The sequence below is a fragment of the Mixophyes fleayi genome, chromosome 8 (assembly GCF_038048845.1).
Source record: "Mixophyes fleayi isolate aMixFle1 chromosome 8, aMixFle1.hap1, whole genome shotgun sequence".
NCBI classification, from domain to species: domain Eukaryota; kingdom Metazoa; phylum Chordata; class Amphibia; order Anura; family Limnodynastidae; genus Mixophyes; species Mixophyes fleayi.
The window spans coordinates 122,647,475-122,660,618 of record NC_134409.1 but is presented as its reverse complement, the minus strand read 5'-3'; the positions used below and the strand labels follow the sequence as shown (position 1 = coordinate 122,660,618).

The 13,144-nt window shown below is 44.0% G+C and overlaps 1 protein-coding gene and 1 long non-coding RNA gene across 3 annotated transcripts in view; one reads left to right on the top strand and one right to left on the bottom strand.

Moving 5' to 3' along the window:
• The window catches only part of PRICKLE2 (prickle planar cell polarity protein 2), a 938,433-nt gene that overhangs the window by 229,436 nt on the left and 695,853 nt on the right, over positions 1 to 13,144 (top strand). The window lies entirely within an intron of this gene.
• LOC142099667 (uncharacterized) overlaps positions 7,528 to 13,144 on the bottom strand; it is a 270,464-nt gene continuing 264,847 nt past the window's right edge. Inside the window, exons 1-5 of one of the 2 annotated variants that reach the window (XR_012678592.1) lie at positions 9,542 to 9,624; positions 8,605 to 8,656; positions 8,318 to 8,355; positions 7,996 to 8,042; positions 7,528 to 7,786 (exon numbers count right to left, since the gene is read on the bottom strand). This is a non-coding gene — a long non-coding RNA (uncharacterized LOC142099667). Of the gene's footprint in view, positions 7,787 to 7,995; positions 8,043 to 8,317; positions 8,356 to 8,604; positions 8,657 to 9,541; positions 9,625 to 13,144 lie in introns of those variants that run through there. The other variant, XR_012678593.1, reaches the window with a different exon arrangement.

The following is a 13,144-nucleotide window of genomic DNA, read 5'->3' as shown; positions in this document are numbered from 1 at the left end:
ATGCCCCTTTCCCTCTGCACCGTACATGCCCCTCTCCCTCTGCACCATACATGCCCCTTTCCCTCTGCACCGTACATGCCCCCCTCCCTCTGCACAATACATGCCCCCTCCCTCTGCACCATACATGCCCCCTCCCTCTGCACCATACATGCCGCCCTCCCTCTGCACAATACATGCCCCCTCCCTCTGCACCATACATGCCCCCTCCCTCTGCACCATACATGCCGCCCTCCCTCTGCACCATACATGCCCTCCTCCCTCTGCACCATACATACCCCTCTCCCTCTGCACCATATATGCCCTCCTCCCTCTGCACCATATATGCCCTCCTCCCTCTGCACCGTACATTCCCCCGATTCACTTACCTTGTTCTTGACGCAATGTGGCAGCTCTCATACACTGATAGGCTGGAAGCGCACTGCACAGTGATGATGTCACAGCGCCGCATGCTCCCATCCTATCAGTGACTGGGTGCCGCCACCTCACGGAGGGATGCAGAGTGACGGCGGTCACACTAGGGTGTCCGGACAGATGGAGGGGGTCTGTCTGGGCCCCTTACAGCTGTACCGCCTGTACCCTCCTGATGGAGGTCCTGATCGTGCTGTGAGGCTCCTGTTACACTGATGCTTGAAGATAGCGCTGTCAGAAGCAGCTTTATATGAAGAGAAGTTTCTCTCATGAGACTTGAATCCAAAATAAAGTTTTCTCTAAAGCAAAATAATTGGGAGCAAAAGCAAAACTTTATTTACACACAGTCAGCAGTGCTGTATAGAGGAGTCACGTTTACAAGACTGATTTATGACATTTTCAATATTCCAGTGTTGTGGAATAATAACCCAGGAAAGGATTTATGTAGCAAAAGCCTTTATTTAAAAAAAAGGAAAGCAGTAAGAGTATCACATACAGCAATTCTGCCCCCGGGCTGTGTCTTATATTGATTGAGTTTATCCTGTGACATTACCTAGGACCAATGACATTTTAAACAATGGTTCTTTAATATAGCACTGGCGGAATGTAGATGGTTCAACAGTTTAACCCTTTGCAGGTTCCACATCACCAGGGGGTAAATGTATCAAGCTGAGAGTTTTCCAACTGGTTTGAAAAGTGGAGATGTTGCCTATAGCAATCAATCAGATTCTAGCTGTCATTTTGTACAATGTACTAAATAAATGATAACTAGAATCTGATTGGTTTTTCAAACCCGCAGAAAAACTCTTAGCTTGATATATTTACCCCCATATCTCTTACCCATTATCACAAACCTAACGGTTTGTACACACAGGCAAAATGAAAACATCTGTTAAAAGCAGAGACAAAACCTTCTACTTCGTACTCCTTTTTAGCAGACAATTCAAAGCTTGTTTCAGGGGCGGAACAGCGCTACATTTGCGTAGGGGATTGGCGTTGGCATTCCACTCTCCTGAGACCTCCCCCTCTATTCTCGCAATAGATTACATGCCCTGGATAGCTGTATTACCAGAAAAGGCTTCAGCTCTGCTCTATTGCCGGGCCCCCCTCACCTCCGGGCCCCGTAGCCACAGCACCCCCTGATTCCACATAAGTTATGCCCCTGGCTTGTTCTTAAAGCCTCCCTGCAGCACAGTGTACTATGTTCTTAAAGAGCTTTCCCGTAGAACTCTGCTTTATGTAGAAATTGACACAAAGCAAAGCAAACTCTTGTCAGAAATTGTGTGTGTACGTAAACAGTCACTGATATTATTTTTTGGGGACTATCAGAGTTAAATAGAGTTTACTAGGCTTTAATAATGTGCTTTGAAGGCTGTATTTAAACGTCCATGTGTACACACCTTACTAGGTACCACCAGTTAAACCAGCAGCAATATTACCCCTTGCTCTTATATTCTTCCAACTCATTGTGCCCTATAGCTTGTTAGTGGTTAACGTGAGTCAAAGTCTAACCTATGCTCCCTCACTGCTATTACAATTGTCTGTGCTGAGAACCAGCCTCCAACAGCGCCACCTAGCTGTGTCCCTGGTAATTATAGATCCTGGTCCAGTTTACATTGGATCTGTAAGTGCTAAACTAAGGGAGACAATTTGGAGTCTCTTGCTATTCCCCTCATAAAGGGTTATTCCCAGCAAATAAGATGTAGAACAAAATGTGAAAATGGGTGTGGTCAGGTGGAATCTGTTGGTCAGGCCTGGCCAACCTGTGACTCTCCAGGTGTTGTGAAACTACAAGCCCCAGCATGCTCTGCCAGCAGATAGCCAGCCGGTAGCTTGCAGGATATGCTGGGAATTGTAGTTTCACAACTCCTAGAGAACAACAGGTTGGCCAGGCCTGTGATAGGAGCGTCCACAAGCAGCCGTTCAGGTCTTACTGAAGCTCTGTGATCTGTGAGTGGCCTTTGGAGATCACTTGCAGAGAAGCTTGCGGAAAGACAAGGTTGCTTGCTAATAGTGAGCTTATGTCAGTGTTGTGGCTGCATCAAAAACTTATGGTGGGCGCACTCAATGTCAACTGCAAGTACATACTGGTCTGCACACAGTGTTTCATGCAAGGGGTGATAGATGACAAGTTCTTTCTGAATGTGAAGCTTAAATAACCCCCTACATGGAATCAAAGTTATAAAGAAGGAACATACTATTATGGTAATCTATTACATCCATATAACATCTTCTAAGTACATTTTCCTGCACTGTGTTATTTCTGGAAAAGGTCCAGAACGTGATGTTATTTCTCATAAGTAGTCACTTGGTGTCATTTTATTAATACTGTCTGAAGCAGTGAGCCCCAGCTGCCAACAACCCAGAGTATGAGAGAGATCTGTACTTCATGACAGGTCAAAAGACATCACTGACCAGCTGCTACATCTAACATTTCAAAGGAAGAAATACGTGTATGGGACGGGTGTGGTACGGCATATCGATGCCGAGAAGCGCGACAACTCACCCCGACAGGACTATTCTGAAGGAGCTGGTTCCCGACCCTGCCCGATGACGACTCCTCTTCATCCCGACAGCAGCCAATGACGATGAAGCTAGAAGGCGGCTGCAGCTGATGACGTCATTGAGCATGCCGACGGGGTTATCTCTGCTGTTAAGGGGGTGAGGTAAGTATGCACCCATGTACAATGTATTTTAGAAAGGATGAGTCTTGTCGGGGTAGTCAGCTTCGATATGCTGACTACCACCGTATGGGACAATACACCCAACCACACCCCTATTCTGCCCAATCATATATCTGATCTGCCCAACCACACCTCTGCTCTGCCCAATCATATCCCCGATATGCCCAACCAGGGTTGGACTGGCCCTCCGGGCAGCCAGGGTATCCCCGGTGGTCCCCGATGCTTATGTGGTGAGCAGCTCCTGGGTTTTTTTTGTTGTGTTTTTTTACGCAAGGGGGGGCGGGGGTGGAGTGATCAAAACCATTGCCAGTCAGTGGACAGCAACAGACAGCCAATTGCTAGGCTGCCTGTTGCTGTATGGGCTCCCACAGTGCTGTGCGGCAGACAGGAAGTCTCACTTCACTTCCTGTTTGCCTGATCTGTGGAGCAACTAGAGGTAAGTGAGCTGGGGGCCCTGCCTATTCTAAGCTATATGGATGCAGAGAGGTGGGCCCTGCCTATTCTAAGCTATAGGGATGCAGAGAGGGGGGCTGCCTATTCTAAGCTATAGGGATGCAGAGTGGGGGGGCTGCCTATTCTAAGCTATAGGGATGCAGAGAGGGGAGCTGCCTATTGTAAGCTATAGAGATGCAGAGAGGGGGGCTCCCTATTCTAAGCTATAGGGATGCAGAGAGGGGGGCTCCTTATTCTAAGCTATAGGGATGCAGAGAGGGGTCCCTGCCTATTCTAAGCTATAGGGGTGCAGAGAGGGGGGGCTCCCTATTCTAAGCTATAGGGATGCAGAGAGGGGAGTTGCCTATTCTAAGCTATAGGGATGCAGAGAGGGGGAGCTGCCTATTGTAAGATATAGGGATGCAGAGAGAAGAGCTGCCTATTCTAAGCTATATGGATGCAGATAGGGGAGCTGCCTATTCTAAGCTATAGGGATGCAGAGAGGGGAGCTCCCTATTCTAAGCTATAGGGATGCAGAGAGGGGGGCTCCCTATTCTAAGCTATAGAGATGCAGAGAGGGGGGGCTCCCTATTCTAAGCTATAGGGATGCAGAGAGGGGGGGCTCCCTATTCTAAGCTATAGGGATGCAGAGAGGGGTGCTCCCTATTCTAAGCTATAGGGATGCAGAGAGGGGGCCCTGCCTATTCTAAGCTATAGGGATGCAGAGAGGGGGGCCCTGCAGAGTTGCCAATTCCGCTTATAACAAGCAGAATTGGGTTAATTTTTTTTCCAAGTTGCCATTTTACTTCCTTCCCAGCTATTTCCTCCCTTCCACCTCATCCTCTTTCCAATAAGGACACTTCGTGTGTCAGTCACGTAAACACCTGCCTGCCCGCCCCATATTGGCTGAAAGTCATGTGAGAAGAGATTGGCTGGGCCGTATACTAAGGAGGATTTCAATTGGCTGCTGTGTTGTCAGTCAGAAGACGTTCCTTGCCTCCTTGTACCTTGTTCATCCGGCCCTTCCTCTCCCAAGATGCCACTAAATGCCTTATTCACTCTCTGATCATCTCCCGCTTGGACTACTGTAACCTCCTCCTCACTGGCCTCCCCCGCTCTCATCTTGCTCCCCTTCGATCTGTTCTTAACGCAGCCGCTAGGCTCATCTTCCTCTCTCGCCGCTCCTTGTCGGTCTCCCCCCCTCTACCAATCCCTTCACTGGCTCCCCTTCCCCTCAGAATCCTCTTCAAGCTCCTCACTCTTACTTACAATGCCCTCGCCAACTCCACTGCACCCTACATCTCCACCCTTTTCTCTATTCATGCTCCTTCCCGCCCTCTCCGATCTGCCAATGACCGTCGCCTCTCTTCTCCCCTGATCACCTCCTCCCATGCGCGTATCCAAGACTTCGCCCCCGCTGCCCCTCTCCACTGGAACAAGGTCCCTCCCTCCATCAGAACTTCCCCTAATCTGTCCAGTTTCAAATAGGCTTTAAAAACCCACCTTTTTCGTAAAGCCTTCCACTCTCCCACTTAATTACCTACCTTTTTTTCTGCCTCTTCCCCTTCATTCCCCTTCCCCTATCCTCCATTCCTCCCTCTCTCCCCCGTGTCTCTCTGTCTGTCTACCTCACCCCTTAGATTGTACTCTCCTTTCAGCAGGGTGACCTCTCCTCCTGTCTCACCACTGTTAACTCTGCTCTCCAGCAACCTTTCCGTCCTCCTCGAGGACCCTCTTCCCCCTGTCCCCTCCCGCTCCCTCCTCTCCCCCCCTGGGGGTCTCCCTATAATCCGTGCCCTCCCTCTTGGGCTCCGTCATATGCAGACCTTCCCCTCTCCCCTCCCCCGCCCTTGCTGTGCTTTGAGCTCACGGAGTTACTGTGCTTATTGTTTACTGTACTGTGCTGTCTCTCCTTGTATTGTAATTTTGTTTGTCCCTGTACGGCGCTACGGACACCTAGTGGCGCCCTATAAATAAAAATTAATAATAATAATAATAATAATAGTGTTGTGGGATGCCGATCTGCAACAAGCTGCTGAAATAAGCGGTGTGTCTGTACGATCACTGCACTTATAGCAGGTAACCTGGAATGACCCCTCTCTATATACCAACCCACCCTCCCATTCAGTAATCTGCTCATGTCAGATGACTGCTTCTCAGAGCACTATGTTATACTGTCATATCATGGGACTGTGTGGTATTACTCAGTCCATGTATGTTGTGGATCTAGCCTGTTTTATTTGGCGGGAAGATGCTGTGGTGTAATTATGTTTAATAAGAAAATGTGTGTATTTTACTTTAGTTTTTACTACAACACCCCTGTCCCCTGTAAGTTGGGCTTTTTTGGGGCTTTTTAGGATTGTTTTTTGTGCTTGTTTTTCACTAAGCGGTTGCTTGTTTTTCATTTCAGAGTTGCCAACCTTGATTCTAAGCTATAGGGATGGAGGGAGGGGGCACCCAGCCTATACTAAGCTATAGGGATGGAGGGAGGGGGGCCAGCCTTTTTTTTTGGGTGGGGGGGAAACCCTCTCGTAAAAATCCTGTGTGCGCCCCTGACACTGTGTCACTATACACACTAACCCGACTTCCGTCCGTACGGTGATATGTTGGCTGATTTGCCCGATTTTTGTCCGAAAACATTTCAGTGTATAAGGTTCAAGGGAGAAATATTCCATAGTAATTAAAGAGTCAAGGGGTGGTGTGTGTGGTATATGTAGATAACATTAAGCAGCTGAGTAGTGTTTCTTTAAATGACACATCTAAATGCTATATAGTGAGAACTGTCCCATGCTTTGGAATCCTGTGAGCAGGGCCCTCTTACCTCTCTGTCTGTATGTATTATCATTATCATCATCACTATTTATTTATATTGCACCACTGATTCCGCAGCGCAGTACAGAGAACTCACATCAGTCCCTGCCCCATTGGAGCTTACAGTCTAAATTCCCTAACATACACACACACAGACACACAGACTAGCCAATTAACCTACGAGTATGTTTTTGGAGTGTGGGAGGAAACCAGAGCACCCGGACCTCGTGGCAGAGGGACCCCCTGCTGCAGGTTCCCCTGCTATCGTGTCTCTAGTCCCGGTTGGCTAAACCTAGGGCTGGTTGGCTGAGATTTGGGGGGACCCCACACTGTTTGTGACTGTGTGATGATCCTATTGGTTGTAGGAAAGGCTAGAAGTATTTGTAGTAGTTTATCCTTGTTGAGTGAATTAGGTTAGAGATTGCTGTGGAGATAATTTAGTTAGGTGTAAATATGGGGAACAGACTGTTCTATTGGTGGTTCTTATGGGACTATTGAGCTTAAAAATAGCTGGGAAGAAGAAACAGTTATTTTTGAACTTTCCTATTGCAGGTGATGGTGAAGTATCGCACCTGATTGGGTAGTGTATTGTATTTATGTAAAACGGTGTGAATTGTCCTAGAAGTTGTAAAGATTCTTGGACCTCAAATGTCATGCTTGACCTTGAGCATGCCCTCCATTCATAAGTTCTGATTCCCCACTACTCGTACTACCACTGCCTCAATCTGATCCAACAGGTCAGACCATCCTCCCCTACTGAGAGCTCCTTCCATACTGCCCATCCCTACAGGTCGTCTCATTGAGAAATACAAACTACAGTTACTTCCCTAATAATGTTTCTCAATAACACATCAGCACCACCCCTTTATTATTTGTGTTTCCCCTCATTAATATATTACCCCCTACACACACACAAACACTATAAAGACCGTTCCCTCAGTATATTACTTCCCACACATTCTTATCCCTCCACATCCACAAACCCACTTACAGCTGCTGCATATTCAATCATTCCCACCTTCCTCCCAATCACCTGCAAGTCCTGAGTCATATAAAAACACACACAGCACCATAACACTGCATCCCGGACATAGTCCACACTATCAGCATGGACAATATGTGTTAGAATAGGAGACTTGCTACACTCATTCATTTAAAGAACCACTCCCACACATTGGATGCTGCTTTTTTTTTTTATTGATTGATTGATACACATGGACTCTTAGATGTTGGTGGGGCTTCCATCCTGGTGGAATGAAGTAGGTTAGTGGCTGCTGTGGAGAAAATTCCTACCTTGCTCAGGTGCGTACACCTAAACAAGGAAGGAACTCTCCCCACAGCAGCCACAACGAGGATGGAAGCCCAAAGGGACATGGTATTACTCGCCCTCTACGTCGACAGTCACACACCAAAAGCATAACAGCACTCGTACAAAGAAGTTTGGCTGCTTCCTGTAAAATAAAAAGAAACCTGGTAAATGAAAATGGTCAAGAGAGTCATGTGCACAATGCAAATATTTTAGAAGGATATATATATATATATATATATATATATATATATATATATATATATATATATAATATTCTACACACTGTGAGGGGAAGGGGTTTAGAAGTGTTTACACTTTCTCAGTTCTTCTGGAGTTATGAAAGTCACTTACCTTTTGCGTGGTTCCTCCTCTTCCAATTTAGTGTATTTTGAGGTTTCCTATGGTACAGGGAAGAGAATAAAAAAAACATTTTAATAGGAGAAAACAATCTAACCAACAATATAAGCTCTTTATGGGACATTATATGTATGAGATTTAATTCAGAAGATAATATATGTTTATAAAGGTGTGTTATCAGTAGAGTAGGGTAAGCAGAGTTGCAAGGTATAAATGGTGACTTTGTATGATGTAGTTCCACAACATCTGGAACATGTTTTGTAGTGGATGGATATTCCTAGGTGTAAATGTAATGTACAGATGACGACTGACTTACCTTTTTTTTACAGCACTTCCTCCACCAGCTGATTCTTTCTGTAGATAAGATACAAAGTAACTGTCAATAATCTTGACTAGCACCTTAAGTGCAATTAGCCAAACTATCTCCACTTCTGACCCATTTTATTCCTAAGTGCCTGATCTATGTACTTGAATTGATGTTATTTTTCTGGTACATACGCATAGATTGGCACAGAGGAATATCCTTACAAATAAAGAGGAAGGAAGGGCCAGGACATTAAAGAAGGACATATTATAATTTCAGAACTTTAATTACATGCTTACCATTCTCCTCTGGTGGAGGGGCCACAAACCAGATGATATCTGGATCCAGTTCCTAAAAATAGAAAAAATTATACATAAGAATCATGCTTCAAATGTTAAATTTGCTGACGCTACATAAAAGTTGATATATAATAATTATTAATCATACTGCTAGTAATTTCTTCTTAGTGTTACTTACCATCTCTCTGCTTTTACAGTTTCCCATGTTTGGGTCAGTACTGACTGTAACAGCCTGGAGGGACTTAATATATAGTATTTTGCAGCACGACAACATAATGATGTGATACAGTGATGATGTGACACAGTGATGTGTGATACAGTGATTACCTATAAATTGATGATGATGATGACCTAGCAGCCATTATTTGCTAATTAAAGTGGCCCCAACAACATTTACATTTTTCAATGTTTTGTACATTACATGTTATTAGTTTAAATACAAATAGGAGAAAAAAGAGTTCTAATAGTGGTTGTGCGAGGTTTTCTTGTGAATTCCCATGGTTTCTAATGTTTGGTTGTTTGTTTTTTATTTGACATCTAAGCCAAACCTCCCAACGTTTCAATAGTCTATTGAGGGACACTTAAAATTACATTTTTTAAATTGCACTTTTTCAATTATCAAAGAAAGGCCCATGCTTCTCCGCATACTTTGTGTACAAGTTACAATAAACTATATACAGCTACTAACAGTCAAAAACATTAACAATCATCCTAATATATAGGATGTAAGCTGTAATAAATTATAAAATGACCGGTGAATTGGGGGTCTAAAAGAAAGATACTTGTGAGATATGTATAAACATGTATTTATATTAAACTAAAAAGAATGGATGTTTCCCAAATAGGAAAGTATAGTTAAATAAACTTCTGTTAAGGGGATGCAGATAAGAGAATACATATCAAATAAACTGTAAATTAAGGATTATCTGAGACTTACTTTACTATTTTGAAAAGAAAATTCAGGGACATTGTGCAAGTAGCATCTAGGAGCAGCCCCCTGTCAAAGGGGGTGTGTCCTGCTCTGTCACATGGGGCAGGTCTAGCTCTACCTGTGGGTGTGTCTAGTACATAGTACCGCCCAGGAGCATGTCCTGCACCACCAGTTGGACCCTATAGTTTTGTGCACAGTTTGTGTATGGGTGGCACGCCACCAGATCTGTATGTGTAACAGGGTTGTAAAATGATTATTTTTATTTTACTGTAAACATTATGGCAACATCAGTGATAACCAAGCGGCACAGCACTGAAATTACTGCTGCACAGCTTGATAAATACTAAGGTCTCCGATGCAGAACCATAGGGGATCAATTACTTATGATATCTGGTTGAATAAAGCATGCAAAGTAAAAAAAATCCCTATTTTATAGCGTTCATAGAGCTTGATAAATTGGCCCTAAATTCTTTAAATATTAAAAATCTATCAAACTCTAATAAATGACTTACTTGTAATATAAGCCTTGTGCTGACTCACGAGGACACTCATTCTTCTTGCAGTTCCTTGATATATGCATATACTGGCTAGTGCGCCTGTGCTAGCATAAACTCACGTGTGCGGTTATCCTACCTTCTCGTGAGCTTCCCCAATATTCCGGGAAAGTGGGCAACTGTGACAAACACAGACACACACACACATAGACACACACACATAGACACACACACTCACAGACAGACACACACAGAAAGACAGACACACACACACTCACACACAGACACACACACACACAGCGTCGGACTGGCCCATCGGGATACCGAGAGAATCACCGCTGGGCCACGGCGTTTTAGGACCACACCCCTTTTTGAAGAGAGGTGGACCCCCCCCCCAGGGGTGCCAGCGGGCGAGCAGTGGCCAACTTCCTTCTTGTGACAGCAAAGCCGCGGATCCTGTATCTCCCCCCGTGCGTAGCCTATTCCATCCCATGATTCTCAGGAGTCACAAGGGACGCGCACCATGTAACAGGTGCTGTCCCATGTGTACAGTGCAGGAAGCGCGCCTGAAACAAGGTGAGTAAGTGTGTTGTGTGTTTTGTGTGTTATGGTAATGTGTGTGTGTATGTGTTATGGTAGTGTGTGTGTGTGTGTGTGTGTGTGTGTGTGTTATAGTGATGTGTGTGTGTGTGTTATGGTAATGTGTGTGTGTATGTGTTATGGTAATGTGTGTGTGTTTATGTGTGTGTGTGTGTTAAGGTAATGTGTGTGTGTGTGTGTGTGTGTTATGGTAATGTGTGTTTTATGGTAATATGTGTGTGTGTTATGGTAATATGTGTGTGTGTGTTATGGTAATATGTGTGTGTGTGTGTGTGTGTGTGTGTGTGTATTATGGTAATGTGTGTGTGTTATGGTAATGTGTGTGTTATGGTAATATGTGTGTGTGTTATGGTAATATGTGTGTGTGTTATGGTAATGTGTGTGTGTTATGGTAATGTGTGTGTGTTATGGTAATATGTGTGTGTGTTATGGTAATGTGTGTGTGTTATGGTAATGTGTGTGTGTGTTATGGTTATGTGTGTGTGTGTTATGGTTATGTGTGTATATGTTATGGTAATGTGTGTGTGTGTGTGTTATGGTAATATGTGTGTGTGTTATGGTAATGTGTGTGTGTGTGTGTGCGTGTGTGTGTGTGTTATGGTAATATGTGTGTGTGTTATGGTAATATGTGTGTGTGTGTTATGGTAATGTGTATGTTATGCTAATATGTGTGTGTGTTATGGTAATGTGTGTGTTATGGTAATATGTGTGTGTGTTATGGTAATGTGTGTTATGGTAATATGTGTGTGTGTGTGTTATGGTAATATGTGTGTGTGTTATGGTAATATGTGTGTGTGTTATGGTAATGTGTGTGTTATGGTAATGTGTGTTATGGTAATATGTGTGTGTGTGTGTTATGGTAATGTGTGTGTGTGTTATGGTAATGTGTGTGTGCTATGGTAATGTGTGTGTGTTAGGGTATTGTGTGTGTGTGCAATGGGGCTTGTGGCAGTGTAATGGGGGTGAGGACAGAGGGGCTCGTTAAAGTGAAACAGGGGTGAGAGCAGGGGGGATAAGATCAAGGGGGATCAAGGGGGATTATTATAAGTGAAACGGGGTTAGAACAGGGGGGGCTTATTATAAGTGAAATGGGGTGAGAGCAAGGGGACTTATTATAAGTGAAATGGGGTGAGAACAGGGGGGCTTATTATAAGTGAAATGGGGGTGAGGGCAGAGGGGGGCTTATTATAAGTGAATTGGGGGCAGGGGGGCTTGTGGTAATTTAATGTGGGTGTGGGGTAGGTGGTGGCTGATGGGTGGTAATGAATTTGTGGGGTGATGGGGCAATTTAATTTAATAGCAGGACCTATTAATTTAAGATGAGGTGGTAGGACCTTTAATTTAATGCTGGGGTGGTTTGGGCCTATTAATTGAATATGGGGCTGAGTTTGGGCAGGATGGCTATTTATTAAATGTGAATGTGAATTATTTAATGTCGGGGATGGTTGTGGGAAATAGTTATATTTATTAAACTTAAATGCTATTTATTGCTAGGCCTGTTTGGAGGTAGGGAAATTTATTATTATTTTAAATTATTTTAAATATTATTTATTTATTAAATGCGGATACTATTAATTTAATGTCGGGCCTGGTTGGAGGGAAATAGATCTATTTATCAAAGTAAATACTATTATTTTAAAATTGGTCCTGGAGAGAGGCCTAATTATTAAACGTGTGTAGTATTGATTTAACGCCAAGGGCTCATTAAAGTTTTCTAAATTTCATGTACCCTTTTTTTTTCCGTGATAGGACTCCCAACATTGCAGGATCCAGATAAGCAGCAACTAAGTTAAAGACATCAGCAGCCACAGGTCAGGAAAGCGACAAGAAAATAACACACATACTCAGGTACATACAGTAGGCGCACACACTCACATTGGGCGCACACACATACTGGGCTCCGACTACCATTTATTTGGCCCCGCCTACATGAGGCCACTTTCAGACTTTTTTTCCAGGGCCACTTTAAGTTCACAATCTGCCCCTGCCCTTTTCTATGTAGGTAGGGCCCACCCAAGTTGCAAAGGACGAGTCACCTGCACCATTAAGATTCGCCCACGTCATGACGTTGTGATGCTGGCAGTGTACAGGAGCTGCGAGGACCCTGCCCAGCCGACCACAGAGAGGAGATGAAGCAGAGGTAAGTCACGTTTACTTTATTTTATTGTCATTTTTTTATTTGCTTTTTTTTTTTTTTAACTTGACAATGTTCCCTTTCTACCTGGGTAGGGGAGTAGCATGTTCTTGCCATAATATGGATTGGGGGCAGTACTCTGTGGGATAATATTGTTTGGGGGCAGTACTCTATGGCATTATATGCATTGTGGCATATATTAAACTGAGGCACTACTGTGTGACATAATATTGTTTGGGGGCATTTCTGTGTGGCATATGCATTGGGGGCATTACTGTGTGGCATAATATGAACGGTTATTTGTTCCATTATTATTACTAATATATATAATATATATAATCTCTCATCTATCTAAATGCACAACTGGAACATCTGGGCTTG